This window comes from Phacochoerus africanus, chromosome 8 (genome assembly GCF_016906955.1).
Source record: "Phacochoerus africanus isolate WHEZ1 chromosome 8, ROS_Pafr_v1, whole genome shotgun sequence".
Lineage (NCBI taxonomy): Eukaryota > Metazoa > Chordata > Mammalia > Artiodactyla > Suidae > Phacochoerus > Phacochoerus africanus.
In genome coordinates this window covers 92,067,453-92,082,554 of record NC_062551.1, presented here as the reverse complement: position 1 = coordinate 92,082,554, position 15,102 = coordinate 92,067,453, and the positions used below count along the sequence as shown (strand labels likewise).

Genomic DNA, 15,102 nt, shown 5'->3' with positions numbered 1-15,102 from the left:
AACAAAAATAAAGAGCGAAGGGAAGGCAGAGAAAATCACCAGTGCAAAAGACCCGAGGTAGGGAAGCTTGGGGGTTGGGGCAATACCAGAATTAACCATTGTGACTGTTGAGGGGAGAGGGGCAGGTGAGGCACATGATACAAGGGCTTGTGGGTGAGGAGTATAGCTGGTGTGAGAAATATAACTTGAATTTTCTCTAACTCAACTGAATGCATATTTTGCCAGAGTGGCAGAACTTCAGAGTTCCCCCACCACTTTCTTCAGAATTGGTTGAATTCTAGGGCACTTCCTTCCAAGGTGCTGTAGCATGGGAAGTGTCGTCTTTCTTTTTTTTTTTTTTCCTTTTTAGGGCCACACCTGTGGCATATAAAGATTCCCAGCCTAGGGGTCCAATCAGAGCTGTAGCCACTGGCCTACACCACAGCCACAGCAACACCAGATCTGAGCTGCATCTGTGACTATACCACAGCTCAGAGCAACAATGGATCCTTAACCCACTGAGCGAGGCCAGGGATCAAACCTGCATCCTCATGGATACTAGTCAGATTTGTTAACCACTGAGCCATGACAGGAGCTCCATGGGAAGGGTAATCTGATCTGGTGGTGGCCTGGTCCAGTCACACCAGCGCCCACTGAGGTGTCCTCGTTTTGTTCTGGTCTTCTGTCATCAGCCCGCTGAGGATGCTGCTGAGTCCTTCCTCTCTATCCAAATGGCCCCCTGACCTCCTCTTCAAGGGTGACCCATACCCCTCACAGTGTTCAGATTCTTCTACTTTTTCCAGGCCAGGCAGGGCCAGGAAATTCTTAGGGTCTTGGGTTAGTTAGGCCCCGTTTGCCCTGGTGCAGCACACAACTGCTTCTTCAGAGGGTTTTGTTACTTCTTGGTGCTCCACCAGGAAAAAAGGAGCACAACCCTTCCTGTGCCATGGTGCCCGAGACCCAGCAAATGCCCTCCAGTTAAGAGGCTGAGGGGAAGCTTCTCTCTTCTCAGGGACCAACCCCCAAGTCTCAGTCTCCCAGATCCCCCTTGCTACCGTTTTCTATATATGGATCTGCACAGATATTCTCCCCATTCCTCCCTGAAGGCGAGGCTTCTGGAATTCAGAAGCTAAAAATGAACTCTGCATTCTGTTGTATCCCTTGTTCCTGGCATAATGTATGCAGAGTAACTAACTATCTGCATGAGGGAGGGGCTGAGGGACACCAAGGAAAAGATGGAAAATGTGTTTCCAAAAGTCATCATCCCGGAGTTCCCATCGTGGCTCAGCGGTAATGAACCGGACTAGTATCCATGAGGATGCAGGTTTGATCCCTGGCCTCACTCAGTGGGTTTAGGATCTGGCATTGCAGGTCAAAGGTGTGCCGGTCAAAGATGTGGCTCGGATGCTGCGTTGCTCTGGCTGTGGTATAGGCCACCCGCAGCTGCAGCTCCGATTCGACCCCTAGCCTGGGAACGTCCATGTAACATAGGTGTAGCCCTAAAAAGACAAAAAAAGAAAACGTCATCATCCCATTGGAGTTTGGGTTTTGTGCTCCTCGTTGCTACCGCCATTGTTCCTGCCTGCGCACACACCGATGTGGGGGCCAAAGGTGCTGACTGAGCCCCCAGGAATTCTGAGTGCTCAGGTAGTGTTGCATGCCCCTCTCTCCCCTCCTGGTCCTGGAGAGAAGAGTCCAGGGGGCTCTGAGGAGGGTTGGGTGGCCTTCGGCTTGAGGTTCCCATCTTCCCTGGGGGTCACACAAGTGAGGCAGTGTCTCCAGCTCTCAGCTGGATGGGACTTGAAGGAGAACATCCAGTTCAATGAGTTCCCATCTGGCACCCTCCACTGAAGGGTCCCTGGGCGGGGGGGAGGAGGGGGGAGGGGGCAGCAGGGGTCCCTTGAGTTCTCATTTAATGTTCCAGAAGGACCAGGGAAACAGCACATAGTGTATGAAGGGTTAACCAGACAGGCTTGGTCTTTGCATCAGGCCGGAATTATAGCAGCAGCAAGCATGGTGGCCCTACTGGCTTGCTGCTCCGGATCACAAACTCCAATGGCTATAAAATGAGGCCAGAATGAAAAAGGAAGAAATGACTTGATGCAGGTTGTACAGGAGATAAAAAATCTTACCAGATAGGAGGCTCTCGTGGATGGAAAATACTAATAGAAGCTTTCAAGTAAGAAGGTTAGGAACCAATGACCCAGTTCAACTCTTGCCATTTTACAGTGGAGGGAACTGAGGCCTACTTTCCTCAGGGGGAAGGATGAGGGTTCCCCCCCCAACCCCGGGTCCCATGATTAAGGTAATGGCAGAGCGCCAGATGGTCATCATAAATAGCTCCCACTTGTTGACTCTCATTGTCTGCCAGGCCCTGTGCTAGGGGCTTTACGTGCCCCAGGAGGGCAGAGCTGTGGTCTCTTCAGTCCCACTCGATCTCTAGCACCCAGTTCCACGTTCTGCACGTAACAGCCACTCCATACATCTTTGTGGCATGAAAGAATCATTGCATTTCATCATGACAACTGCCCCGGGGATGTGTATTAGTAGCCCCATTTTACAGATGACCAAACAGCCTCAGAGAGGTTAAGTGACTTGCTCAAGGTCAAAGAGCTAGTGTACAGCAGTGAGGATTTGAACTTGTATTTCTCAAACTCTATGCTCTCAACTATGACACTATACTGGTGTGCCTCCCAGCAGTCCTGACACTGGTGACAGGGTAAGATAAGCAGTGCCTCTGCTCATCACAGTGGTGGTACCCAGCCACCACTGGCACTCAGAACTTGCCTTACCTCGGGTTTAGGGGCTAGGCCACAAAGAGAAGGCAGAAGCCAGCCAGTGGGAAGGGTTTGCTCTGTTCCAGAAGCCTAAGGACGTTCCCTGGGGTTGAAGGTCTCCTCCTCTCCTTCTGTGATAGGCAGATCTGCCTGTACCTCATCAAGCAACCATCTCATGCTGTTGTGACAGGCATCACTTTGTTATGGCAGTGCTGTCTGCTAGTATGCCCAGAGTTAGAGAGCCAGCAGGAGAGCATGTCACCGTGTGTGTGTGTGTGTGTGTGTGTGTGAGAGAGAGAGAGAGAGAGGTCTCATGTTGGTGTCCTGGTGACAATTTTTCATTTCCTCTGACTGCCACCTTTCCTTTCTATTCATTACCTCTTCTACTCTCCTCTTTCTCTTCCTCCTCTTTGTTAAAATTCTCTATTTTGAATCTGCTGAGAGCCTCTTGGGGGTGGGATGGTGGTGTCAGCTCCAAGTGATTCATCTAGCTGATAATTAGAGCTCTGGAAAACCCAACACTCATTCCTGTCAGAGTCAGGGCTTCCGGAATCCCTAGGCTTTTCCCTTTGTCAGAGAGAGGAGCTTGCGGGGCCAGGCTGGGCCAGGCTTCCTTGTACTTGACTTTCAGCCTTCCACTGCTCAGTAACTATGAGCATTCTTTTTTTTTTTTTTTTTTTTAAATGGCCTCACCTGCAGCATACAGAAGTTCCCAGGCCAGGAATTGAATCCAGGCTTCAGCTGCTGGGTCGTTTAACCTACTGCACCAGGCTGGGGATCAAACCCAAGCCTCCACAGCGACCTGAGCAACTGCAGTCAGATTCTTAACCCACTTGATTCCACCAAGTGTTACCTCTACTTTGACAGAGAAGGTTAGAGAACTTGCACACAGTCACTCACCTTGTAAGGGATACAGCAAGGACTCAAATCCAAACTTTTCGGCATCTGCCAGTCTTGGTTCAAATCACAGCCCTGCCATTATTAGCTGTGTGTCTTTGGACAGGTTATTTTCCCTCTTGGAGCTCTAGCTTCTCCATCTATTCACAGACCCTTAATGGCTGATGTCTCTAAAGTGCTTAACATAGTATGTGACAGCACAGTGGGAGCGCTCTTTATTATTGTTATTCAGCCCTGTCAGCTCAGCGTGCACCAGGCACTCAGAGACAAAGAGATGGACACAGGAGGAGGTAGCCAGACTCACACCAACTCTCCTGTCCTAGTACTGCCTGTGTAGGCAATGACAGATAAGTGACAGCCACACACCCGAGGGAAACGCAGCAACGCACACAGGATTGAACACGTGTGCCCACACAGGGATACAGAATGACACCCCCGGAGTTAAACAGTCAGACGCAACAGTCAGACGCGGCAAACACCCTGGCTCACACCTCGGAGACAAAGGAATAGAGCCCTGGTCGCTAGTGCTGCTGCGACGGAGCCCTTTTAGCTGCTTCTGCAAACCAGCAGAGGGAAGCCAGGCTCTCAAAGGGCCGCAGTGAGTCACCAGCCTGATGCAATCCCTTTAAAGGGCTCATCTGCTGGTGCAAGAAGCTGATTCATGGAGGGCGTGGTTGCTGGAGGAGGAGGAGAAAGGGACCGAAACTGCTGCAGGAGGGGCTGAGGTTAGGTGGCTGGAATAGCTAATAGGAACTCTTTACTGTAAACCTCCTTGGTCAAGACTCCAGAGATCTTCAGATTGAAGCGGGGTTTCTAAAAAAGCGAGAGGCCCAGAGGGAAATGAATTGTGAGGGCTGCGACAGGAATTCCAGTCATTGATTGAACCTCACGGCAGCGCTCTCCGCTCAGGACTCCAGAAACCGAGAAATGGGGGTCAAGGAAGAATCACTTTTTTGATAAATACACTACAGCTGGCCGATCTTCAGACTGCTGGACACGTCTCCAAGCCCGGGAGGGCAAGTGTAGGGCACCAGAGGCTCAGTGAAGTCGGGGCGGGAGCGGTGCCTCCTGGCCTGGCTCACAGCTGACATAGATAAGCGGTAAGTACCGCCCCTTAGAGTCTAAGCCTCCAATCGTTCCCCAGGTTTCGGCCAGGGCCCCGCCCTTAACCAATCCTCCGTCGGATTCTGGCCTCTTGCCTGAAGGCTTCCGCCCATCGTCAAGATGGCGCCCAATCCCTGCGCCTTGGGCGGTAGACACCAGCGAGGGGCGGGGCTGTGGCTCGGCCCGGGAGGAGGGGGCGGTGCGTCACTTCCGTTGTCAGGTGGCGGCGCCGCAGCCATGGAGGGAGGCGGCGGCGGTGGTGGCGGCTGGGGCTGCTGTGCTGAGAGGCGACTGTGAGCGGCTCCCACGCCCCCGGCCCGGCCCCGGCCCCCCGGGACGGAGCGCCGAGCAGCCCCGGCTCCGGGCTACGGACTATGGGCGAGTAGCGCTGAGCACCGGGGGAAGGTAAGAGAGGGGCTCTGGGAGCGGGGAGTCGGGCGCCGGGGGGGGGGGTGCAGGTTGGCGGGGCGGGCCTTGGGGGCTGTGGCGCGGGGACCAGGGTGACAGCCTGAGGCTGTCTGGCTGCAACAGAAACGGCAACAGCGAATACCCGGTCCTCTACCGGGTCTGCCCTTCCCGGGTGCCGAGTACCGGACGGCTGTGGAGAGTCTCGGTCCCCCCGCAACCCTGGGAGGTGGCACTGCCAGCCTAGTCCGGAGTCACTCCGCCAGTCAGTGAAGGTGCCGGATTTGAACCAGCCAGATTTTTCCCAAAAGACACCCTCTGCCTCTCCATGCTGCCCTCCTGATCCCGAGAGTGATTTGGAAGTTGGAACGAGTCCCCAGGGAGGACCAGCCAGGGCTTCCTCCAGGAACCCTAACCCGCTGGCACGGGCACTATCGCTATTGGGGAATTTTCGAATTCCGGGCGGCATACAGGTGCGAGTCTGAGCTACCTGTGCTTGCCGGTGCTACGTTTGGTCAGCCTTTTCCAAAGAGAGAGCCTGCTGCTATGGTCACTGTTTCACCTGCCATGCCTTATCAGGCCCGCCCATTCCCACACCACTTGGCCCCACCTTCCAGCCCGTAGGTAGGGGCATTGGGATTTCTCTCACCCCCACTCCCTAGGTTTGATGCCCGTTTTTTGGCGGAAGGAAGAGATGACAGCCGCCTTCGTTGGCAGGATAGACTTTGTGCTGTGTTAAGTCACAGGGGGAAACCGGTTGGCTTTGCTCAGTTTTGAGAGCAGTGAAGAAGAGGGTAGTCACTCTGGGCTGGGCGCTTTCCTTCTTGGCTTGGCTTTGCATGAGCTAAGGAAGAGCAGGATATGTAATTGTAAGGCCAAAAGAATCCTTGTTTGTAAACAGTGCCTTCGAGCTGGGCCAGTGCTCCTTAACAGCCCTGCTGTGCCGGTTGTTTATTCCTGAGATCCAGGCAGTCTGGAGATAGTTCTCATTCATTCATTCATTCATTCATTCCCCACATGCTAACAGTGTCCTTGCCTGGAGAGGCAAGTACCCTATATTACTTGGTTAAGGGGTTAAGAGTGGGCTTTGGAGCCAGACTTCCTGAGTTCAAATTCCAGCTCTGCAGATTTGCAGGTGTGTGACCTTGGGCATATTGTTTCACCTCTCTGAGCCTCAGCTATAAAACAGGGGTGATAACATAGATTGTTAAGAAGATTTAAAAAGTTAGCACATGTAGGGAGTTCCCGTTGTGGCGCAGTGGAAACGAATCCTACTATCCATGAAAATGCAGGTTCGATCCCTAGTCTTGCTCAGTGGGTTAAGGATCTGGCATTGCTGTGAGCTGTGGTGTGTAGGTTGCTGACGCGGCTCAGATCCCACATTGCTGTGGCTGTGGCATAGGCCAGCAGCTGTAGTTCTGATTAGACCCCTAGCCTGGGAACTTCCATATGCTGCAAATGAGGACCAAAAAAGCAGGAAAAAAAAAAGAAAGAGGAGTTCTCGTCGTGGCGCAGTGGTTAACGAATCCGACTAGGAACCATGAGGTTGAGGGTTCGGTCCCTGCCCTTGCTCAGTGGGTTAACGATCCAGTGTTGCCGTGAGCTGTGGTGTAGGTTGCAGACGTGGCTCGGATCCCGCGTTGCTGTGGCTCTGGTGTAGGCCGGTGGCTACAGCTCCGATTCAACCCCTAGCCTGGGAACCTCCATATGCCGCAGGAGCGGCCCAAGAAATAGCAGCAACAACAACAACAACAAAAAAAAAAAGAAAGAAAAGAAAAGAGGAGTCCCTGTTGTGGCTCAGTGGTTAACGAATCCAACTAGGAACCATGAGGTTGTGGGTTCGATCCCTGGCCTTGCTCAGTGGGTTAAGGATCCAGCGTTGCTATGGCTGTGGTGTAGGCTGGCCAGCAGCTACAGCTGTAATTAGACCCCTATCCTGGGAACCTCCACATGCCTTGGGAGCGGCCCTAGAAAAGGCCAAAAAAAAAAAAAGGAAAGAAAGAAAAGAAAAGGGAAAGTTAACATATGTAAAACACATAGAACCACACAATGTCTGCCACGTAATGAGTTCAATAAATGTTAGCTATTCTTTTTTTTTTTTTTTTATGGCTACACCTGTGGCATATGGAGGTTCCCAGGCTAGGGGTCAAATTGGAGCTACAGCTGCCCACCTATGTCACAGCCACAGCAACGACGGATCCTTAACTCCCTGAGCAAGGCCAGGGTTTAAACCTGCATCTTCATTGATACTAATTAGGTTCGTTAACCGCTGAGCCACGACGGGAACTCCCGGTGTTAGCTATTATTCTTATTTCAAGAAGCTCATGGTCTGGTTAAGGGAGAAACACGTCTTTAAAACGTGGTCTAGAAGTCTAGCTCAGCCTGAGTGTGAGAGAATGTTTTGGGGAAGGCTTGGCAGAAGTGATGATGCTCGAGCTTTGGCTAGAAGGATGGAAAGGGTCGGCCAGATAAGAACAAAGGGACAACGTGTGCTACTTAGACATGTAAACTCATAGTTCATTCCAGAAACTTCAGACTGTTCTATAATATGGTTGGTGTGAAAGTCACCTTGGTGCTGGGTAAAGCGGTTCAGGTTGACAAGGAAATGCCACATTAATAATTTGTGACTTTGTACCAAAACCAGTAGGGGGCCAGCAAAAAGGACTTAAGCAGAGGAGTACCATGATTGAATCTGTGTCTTAGAGCTCTCCGGAGCCTCAGCAGAGGAGGGAAGGGAGAGGAGAGGAGAGGAGAGACTAAAGGACTGGAGACCTTTTCTGAGGCCCCCTGCAGGCATCTGAGAGAGGAGAGTTGGTATGCAGTGAGTTGGTGTTGGCCTTTGCTGACAGCACTGTATGCTGCCAATGACAAGTGACAAGCTCTCTGCATTCCCCAGGCTGCTCTGCCTAGCAGCCCACATATGAGCCTGTGGCCCTCTCTTCCTGAGACTGCAGGTCACTCAGGCAGCTGAGATGGTGAGGCTGTCCTCTCAGAAGGTCAGTTGTAAGGGCTGCTCTACTTGCTGCTTTATGCCTTTAACTTGACCTTTTGGGAAGGTCAGATCGTAGAGGTTACAAGCCTGTCTGGGAGTTCCCGCTGTGGTGCAAAGGGATTGGCAGTGTCTGTGGAGCACTGGGAAACAGGTTTGATCCCTGGCCTGGCACAGTGGGTTAAGAATCCCGCGTTGCTGCAGCTGTGGTGTAGGTCACAGCTGTGGCCTAGTTCACAAGTGTGGCTCGGATCTGATTCCTGGCCTGGGAACTCCATATGCCAGGGGGCAGCCAAAAAGGGCAGGGGGTGGAGGGAGCCTATTTGGCTCTGCTCTCAGATGGACTCTCAGTTCTAAGCCCAGCCCTGCTGGTCAGTAGAGGTTACTTATTCCTTCCTTTCCCAGCTTTCTCATCTGTGAGGTGAGGGCAGTAAGAGCCCCTTGCCAGTAGGCAGTTGTGAGATAAGTAAGGTGTTGTAGGCGTGGGCATGTAGCCCACACTGAGTAAGAAATGCTTGGTCAATATTAGCTGCTGTCATAGGCTGCAGAACTGAGGATTAGTTGAAGCAGTCAGTGGCAACTAAAACTTGTGTGCCATTGAGCTGTCAGAGGTGTCCTACAGAAACCACAAGATTACAGAATTTTATTGTATTCTCTCCAAAAAAGAAATCTATGGGGAGTTTACCCAGTCTGTATGGGAGCCATGCAGATGATTGGGCTCAGCTCTTTGAAAGAACCATTTTTAAAAACAGGACTGCTGAGGGGAAAAAGAAAATCATTTTTTAAAGTATACTAGGACGAAAAGTATTTACAGTTTCTTCCATGTGTGTCCCTATTAGTGCCCCTAGTCTGGTATCTGAATTAATACCACAAAAAGCACACATTGATGTGTGTGGTAGCTTAAAAGCCAGAGCCCCAGTTCCACACACATGAGCTCCCATGTGTGGCTGGGGATGTGCTGGGTACCAGATGCAGAAGGAGAACGGACAGGCAGGCCCTGCCCCGGAGGAGCCTGTGGCCTAACAGGAACCGTGCAGCCTCCTAACCATTTAACACTTGGAGACTTCAGCGTCTCACAGAAGTCTGTGCAGCACGTGGTGGGCGCTTAGAGGAAGCAGTGATTCTCCTGGGGGCTCAGGTGACTGGGGAGAACTTGGGAACTTGACGAATGAACTGAATCTTGAGGGCTCACTGAGTTCTGAGGGTTCCTGAAGCGCTCCAGGCAGGGGAGCAGCAAGGCACAGGGGTGGATGCAGTCTGGTGTGTGTGCACTGGAGAAACCACAAGAGGCTCTAGGCCAGGACGTGAGGGGACCTGGCTTGAGGAGATGCTGGAGAGGGGAGCACCAGTGCTAAGATGTTTGAACTTTTTCTCCTGGTGACGGGACGCCTTGTCTTAAGTGGAGGAAACACTGTTCGATCTGCATCTTCCCAAGAGCCCTCTGGGAGGATGGACTGGGGAGAGAACAAGTCTGGAGTCTCTGCCGGAAGCTTTCACAGTAATCACAGTCAGGGCTGCAGGGGCCTGGATCAGGGCAGAGGCAGTTGGGACGCAGAGGAAGGGCAGAGGTCAAAGCTGTTTTGAGGGAAATCAGCTGGACTCTGGGAGTGTTTGAAAGTGATGACTGGTGATGGTAAGTGACCCCAAGGTTCCTGATTTGGCTGACGGAGTGAACAATAGTGCAGAGATCGAGACCTCGAAAGAGAATGGCCTGTGAAATCCACCAGCTTCATTCAGTAAGCCCTCTCATGGGAGAGGATCAGTTGCAAAGTCTGTGGCATTCTGTCCGGCTTTAGGCCAGGCTTCTCTCTGGTTTTGCCGGAGTCAGCATCTGGGGAAAGGGCAGCTTCCCTTCCTTCATCTTCCTCTGGCCAGATTTACCTAGGGAGGCAGACTTCTTCAGTGTTTCAGAAACTCAAGCGGCTGAGTCTAAAAAACTCCTGTGACTTTTTCAGCCTTCCAGTGGCCCTAAAGCGCAGCTCTTCAGTCTGGTGCTGTCCACACTGATTCGGCAAGGGATGGGGTCCAGGCCAGCGGCGTGCCCTCAGGGGAGAGACGGTGTTCCCAGTGCTCCCTGGAGAGCTTATCTAGAAAGAGACCTTGAGGTTGGATTTACTCCAGAGGCCAGGTCATCCAGCTCAGTCCCTCTTCTCAGGTAGGAGGGATGTCTAGGACTTGCCCAGAACCACTAGGGAAATGAAAGGGCACTGCTTTTGTGCTCTTACTCCCCTGAGCTCTATAGAGGTTCCCCGCTAGACCTGAGTCAGGTTGGACTGTGGAGAGGGCTTCAGATAGGCTCTTTGGAATTAGGGAAATTTTTTGCGGGATTTATCCTTGCATTTGTGGTGTAAAGAAGGTAGAAGAGGGAGTTCCCATCATGGCTCAGCAATAACGAACTTGACTAATATCCATGAGGATGCAGATTCAATCCCTGGCCTTGATCAGCAGGTTAAGGATCCAGTGTTGCTGTGAGCTGTGATGTAGGTTGCAGATCCAGCTTGGATCTGGCGTGGCTGTGTCTGTGTTGTAGGCCAGCAGCTGCAGCTCCGGTTCAACCCCTAGCCCAGGAACTTCCAAATGCTGCGCATGTGGCCCTAAAAAGCAAAAAGAAAAAAGAAAGTAGAGGAGTTCCCTTCGTGGTGCAGCAAAAACAAATCTGACTAGGAACCGTGAGGTTTCGGGTTTGATCCCTGGCCTCGCTCAGTAGGTTAAGGATCCAGCCTTGCCATGAGCTGTGGTGTAGGTCACAGACGCGGCTTGGATCCTGTGTTGCTGTGGCTGTGGCGTAGACCAGCAGCTACAACTCCAATTTGACCCCTGGCCTGGGAACCTCCATATGCTACGGGTGCAGCCCTAAAAAGCAAAAATAAATAAATTAAAACTTTAAAAAAGAGCAACAAATTCTTCAAACTTCTTACTATTATTGGCCACGCCTGCATTATGTGAAGGTTCCTGGGCCAGGGATGGAACCCATGCCACAGCAGAGATTTAAGCCGCTGCAGTGACAGCACCAGATCCTTAACCCCCTAAACCACCAGGGAGCTCCTAGGCCTCCTTTTAATGAACTAGAGCAACCTGATTTTCTCCCAGAGCACAAAGGTACTCTTTTGGATTGAGGTTCCTCTTCCCAAAGAGGCACTGAGAACCTCTCCCTGAAGAAGTGATGGTTCAGGGTGGTCACCCTCTTTTGGCTCTTGGTGGTCTGTGTGAGCTGGGCTTCCCTAGAGCTTACCCAGTCCAGCAGTTTACAGATCTGATGATTCCAAAGAAACTCTGATTGCTGGAAAGCTCCAGAGAAAACTAAGATGGGCTCTTGTCATTTAGGTTCAAGCTGTCCCCTCTACAGACCACCACCTACTTGGCAAAAGAGACAGACAGAAGATCTTTCGCCTTTAGGGAGTCTGTGATCCAGAGGTCCAGGAGGAAGAGAAAGTGGCCTGGACACTAGTAGAACGTGGCAAGAGCAGGACTGGTGTGCCTGTCACCTGTCTTTGAGTTTAGGGCAGAGCTGGTTCGAGGTGTGACGGGATAGCAGGTACCTCTAGGGAGAGGCTCAGTTCAGCACCTTGGGAGACCTTGGCACTTGTACAGCCCCAGATTCTCTGGGGCTTTTGGAGCCTCAGTGCTGGCATCACCACCTCTGGAGAGCAAGAGTCCCGCCTCCTTTTGCAGCAGACACAGAGCTCCTGGCGTTACCATGTTTGGGGTGACTTCTGTGGGTATGTGCTCTTCCCACTCCACTCCCAAGCTGGTCCCTTCTGAAGGAAGAAGGAGGAAAACAGCCAGAAAAAGGAGGATCCCCACCACCTTCCAGGTCCTTTGCTAAGTACTTTGCAATATGTATTGAGGCCTTCTCCCAATCTGAGAAAGGAGGGGTTGTCTCTGTTCTACAGAGAGCCCCCGGGCCCAGAGGGGTTAAGGAACCTGTCCACTGTTATTCAGCCAGCAAGAGCAGAGCCAGATTTGCAGTCCACGCTCAACCCTAGATCCATGCCCTCCCATTCCTCCATCCTGGCCAGGCTCTGGCCCCCGGGAGACCAGCCCACATGGAATCTTGGATTCATAAAGCCGTGGAGCTGGAAGGGACCTTGACAAAGCTGAAACAGTCCCTTTTTTTTCCAGAAGAATGGAAACTGCCATCGCCTGGAGATAGGTCCCTCCCCTCATGCCCTGTGAGTAGTGGGTAAGGAGACTCTCAACCATGTCACCCAGCACTTAAGGCTCAGATCAGACTGGCTTCAGAACGCGGTTTTGCCACTTGCTAGCTGAGCGACCTTGAACAAGTCACTTGCTATCTCCAACTCCAGTTTCCTCCTCTGTAAAATGAACTTAGAGCTCCTTGCTCCTAAAGTAGTGATGAGCATTAGACACAAGGTGTTCTTGTCTGTGGCAGGGGCTGGCTCTGGAGAGGCCCAAGTGAGCTCTTTGCTGGTGGGTCTGAGTGGCTCAAAAGAGGCATCGTGCACCAGCCTCCAGGTCTCCAGTTTGGACTGTGTGGTGGTGGTCTTCTTGGCCCTTATGGAAACCAGGTGACCAACAGGAAGTTCCTTATAAGTGAGTTTCCAACTTGCGTGGGAGAGCTGAAGCGTGCCTGGAGTGCAGCTTTGTCCCTTCCTCCCGCCACTCCCCTGCTGCAGCCTTGCATCAGGTGTTCTTGTGCCTGCTCTCAGGTGTGCCTTCTCTAAGCCCCAGTGATTCCATTACTGCTCTTAATAACTCTAATGGGTTCAGAAAGTTTTTGGAGTTTTAAATATTATTATAGTAGCCTACGGTAAAACTCTCATCTTCTTCTTGGGCCCCTTGTTCGATTGCCTAGAAGTGTCCACTGTTAAATTGCTTCTAGAAATTTCCTATGCATATTCAAGGATCTGTAAATTTTTTTCTACCCAGATGGGATCATCTTATACAAATAATACTGCAGTTTACTTTTTTTTTTTTAATGTAATGTGTCCTAGAGATCTTCATCTACCAGCAATCTGCATAGCATCCCCTGTCTGGATGTCCCATGATGGAGTGAACCAGTCCTCTCTTGATGGACTTTAAGATGCTTTCCTGTAGGGTGGGTGGGTGGGTGTTTTAATTTTTGTGGTTTTGTCTTGAGTTTTTGGTTTGTTTTTGTTTTGCTGCTGCCCAGGGCTCTCGGGGGCCCCTCGTTGAGCACCTTCCTCTTGGTGAGCTTGTGCAAGTGACTGGAGGATAAAGCCCTAGAACTGGACCAGGGCAAGGGCACTTCTGCTTTGTTGGCTGTGGTTTCACTTTGTCCTCTGCACACCTGTTGGGCCTGTACAGGGAATTCTGAGGTGGGCAGGGCCTGGGGCTCACCCTCTGGAGAGGCACAGGCCAGCATGTTCTCACCCAGGCCTGGACGGAGCAGGGCTCGTGGCCGGCCTCAGTGGCTCAGACCGGGGGGAGGCCCTTGTGTGGGTCCCCTTGTCTGAATGGCCCACTGAGGGGCACCCTGATGGCAAAGCCTGCTGTTTGCCTCTATCATCTTGCCCTATCAGGCAGCCACAGCCAGCAAAATTGGGTAAACCTGCAGAAACTGAACTGTATTGTCCATTTGTAAGGTTGTGAGATTTAATTGAATTTCATTTTTGGTAGAGGCACTTAAACAATGGCAGTTTGCTGGCCCCAGGCCAAATCACCTTTCTCCCAGGGTGATTGTGGTGGTGACTTCTCTGTTAAAACCAGCAGAAAAAGAGAACTGCACGCACCTGGGCCTGGCCCGGGCCTTCCCAGGTCTGTCGCCCTGGCCGGCTGGGATGGAGGGAGGAAAGGGAGTATTTGCCTTGTGCTTCCTACACGCTGGCTCTGCACAGTCCTCAGAGAACCCTGCTCTGGGGCGACACCGCCCCTCTCTTAGAGGTGGGAGACTGGAGCAGAACACAAAGGTGCTCTCAGACCCAGCCCTTCTTTAGTCACTTGCAGCTTTCTCCTCACCTGACTTGGGCCACCAGGGGTGTTAAGAACCTGAATTCCACGAGGGACCCGTGGCAGTCCTTGTTCCCTCTGAACAAAGCAGTAACTGACCATCTGAGCTGAAGAAGGGTCTCCTAGTTGCGGGCAGGCTAGCCTGACAGGGGAGGGCTGCCAGTGACTCAGCCTGCTGTCACTGTGCATGGCAGAAGGTCCCCCCACAGAGCCAGGGGGCCACCAGGAATGTCTCCCAGCTAGTGTGCTTGGCTGCTTCCCGCAGCTTCTTCTCTAGATGGGAGATACCAGGGCAGCCCGGCCAGAGAAAGAGCTATTAAGTCTAAGTCTGTCCCTTCCTCTTCCAACACCCACACACAGTGACGGATTATTTGTTGTCACATCAGCTGCTTCCGGAGGCCCTTGGGAGGGGTAGCTGGTGGCAGGGCTGGTGATTCTGCCCTGGATTCTGCTCTGGTGATTCTCAGAAAGGCTGCTGCTGGAGCCCTTTACCCCGTCCACAGGAACTGGTCTCTTCCTCTGTTTATCTTCCCCAGATGGGCCTACAGGTCCCCCTCTGTGTGCACAGCCCTGGAGCCTCTTCTCCGGGATCACACGGGGCAATCCTTCAGCCTCCAGTCTCTCCCCTCAGCCTTCATGGAGGCCCCGGAGGAGCCTGGTGGGGCTTGCTCAGAGCAGGGGGGTGAAGAGGGACGTCGCTGAGTCTGTAATCTCCTTGTGTGTGAATCTCGCCTCCCGGAGGAGGTAGGGCAGGACCTCCAAGCTGCAGGCGCTGGGCTCTCTGAGCAGCGGGCTCTTTGGCCCCTGCCGGCCCCCAGGACTGCTGCGCTCAGCACCCTAGTCCTGCCGAGGAAGGGGGGGCCGCAGGGGGCGGGTCTGGTGCGGATGTGCTGAAGGGGAGCAGGCTGGGCATGGCCCTCGGCCCTCGTTCTGACCGCCCCTCCCACTTCCCACTGGGCTGAGTCACTTCCTCTCTGGCGGTGGCAGGTACTTCCCACAGGCTCCGCAGAGCGGCCTTCA

At 52.5% G+C, this 15,102-nt stretch overlaps 1 protein-coding gene across 2 annotated transcripts in view; it reads left to right on the top strand.

Moving 5' to 3' along the window:
• Nucleotides 1–4,357: 4,357 nt before the first annotated feature.
• STK40 (serine/threonine kinase 40) overlaps nt 4,358–15,102 on the top strand; it is a 42,900-nt gene continuing 32,155 nt past the window's right edge. Inside the window, exon 1 of one of the 2 annotated variants that reach the window (XM_047793363.1) lies at nt 4,358–4,753. The gene's annotated coding sequence lies outside the window, so the exon portion shown is untranslated. Of the gene's footprint in view, nt 4,754–4,971; nt 5,163–15,102 lie in introns of those variants that run through there. The other variant, XM_047793362.1, reaches the window with a different exon arrangement.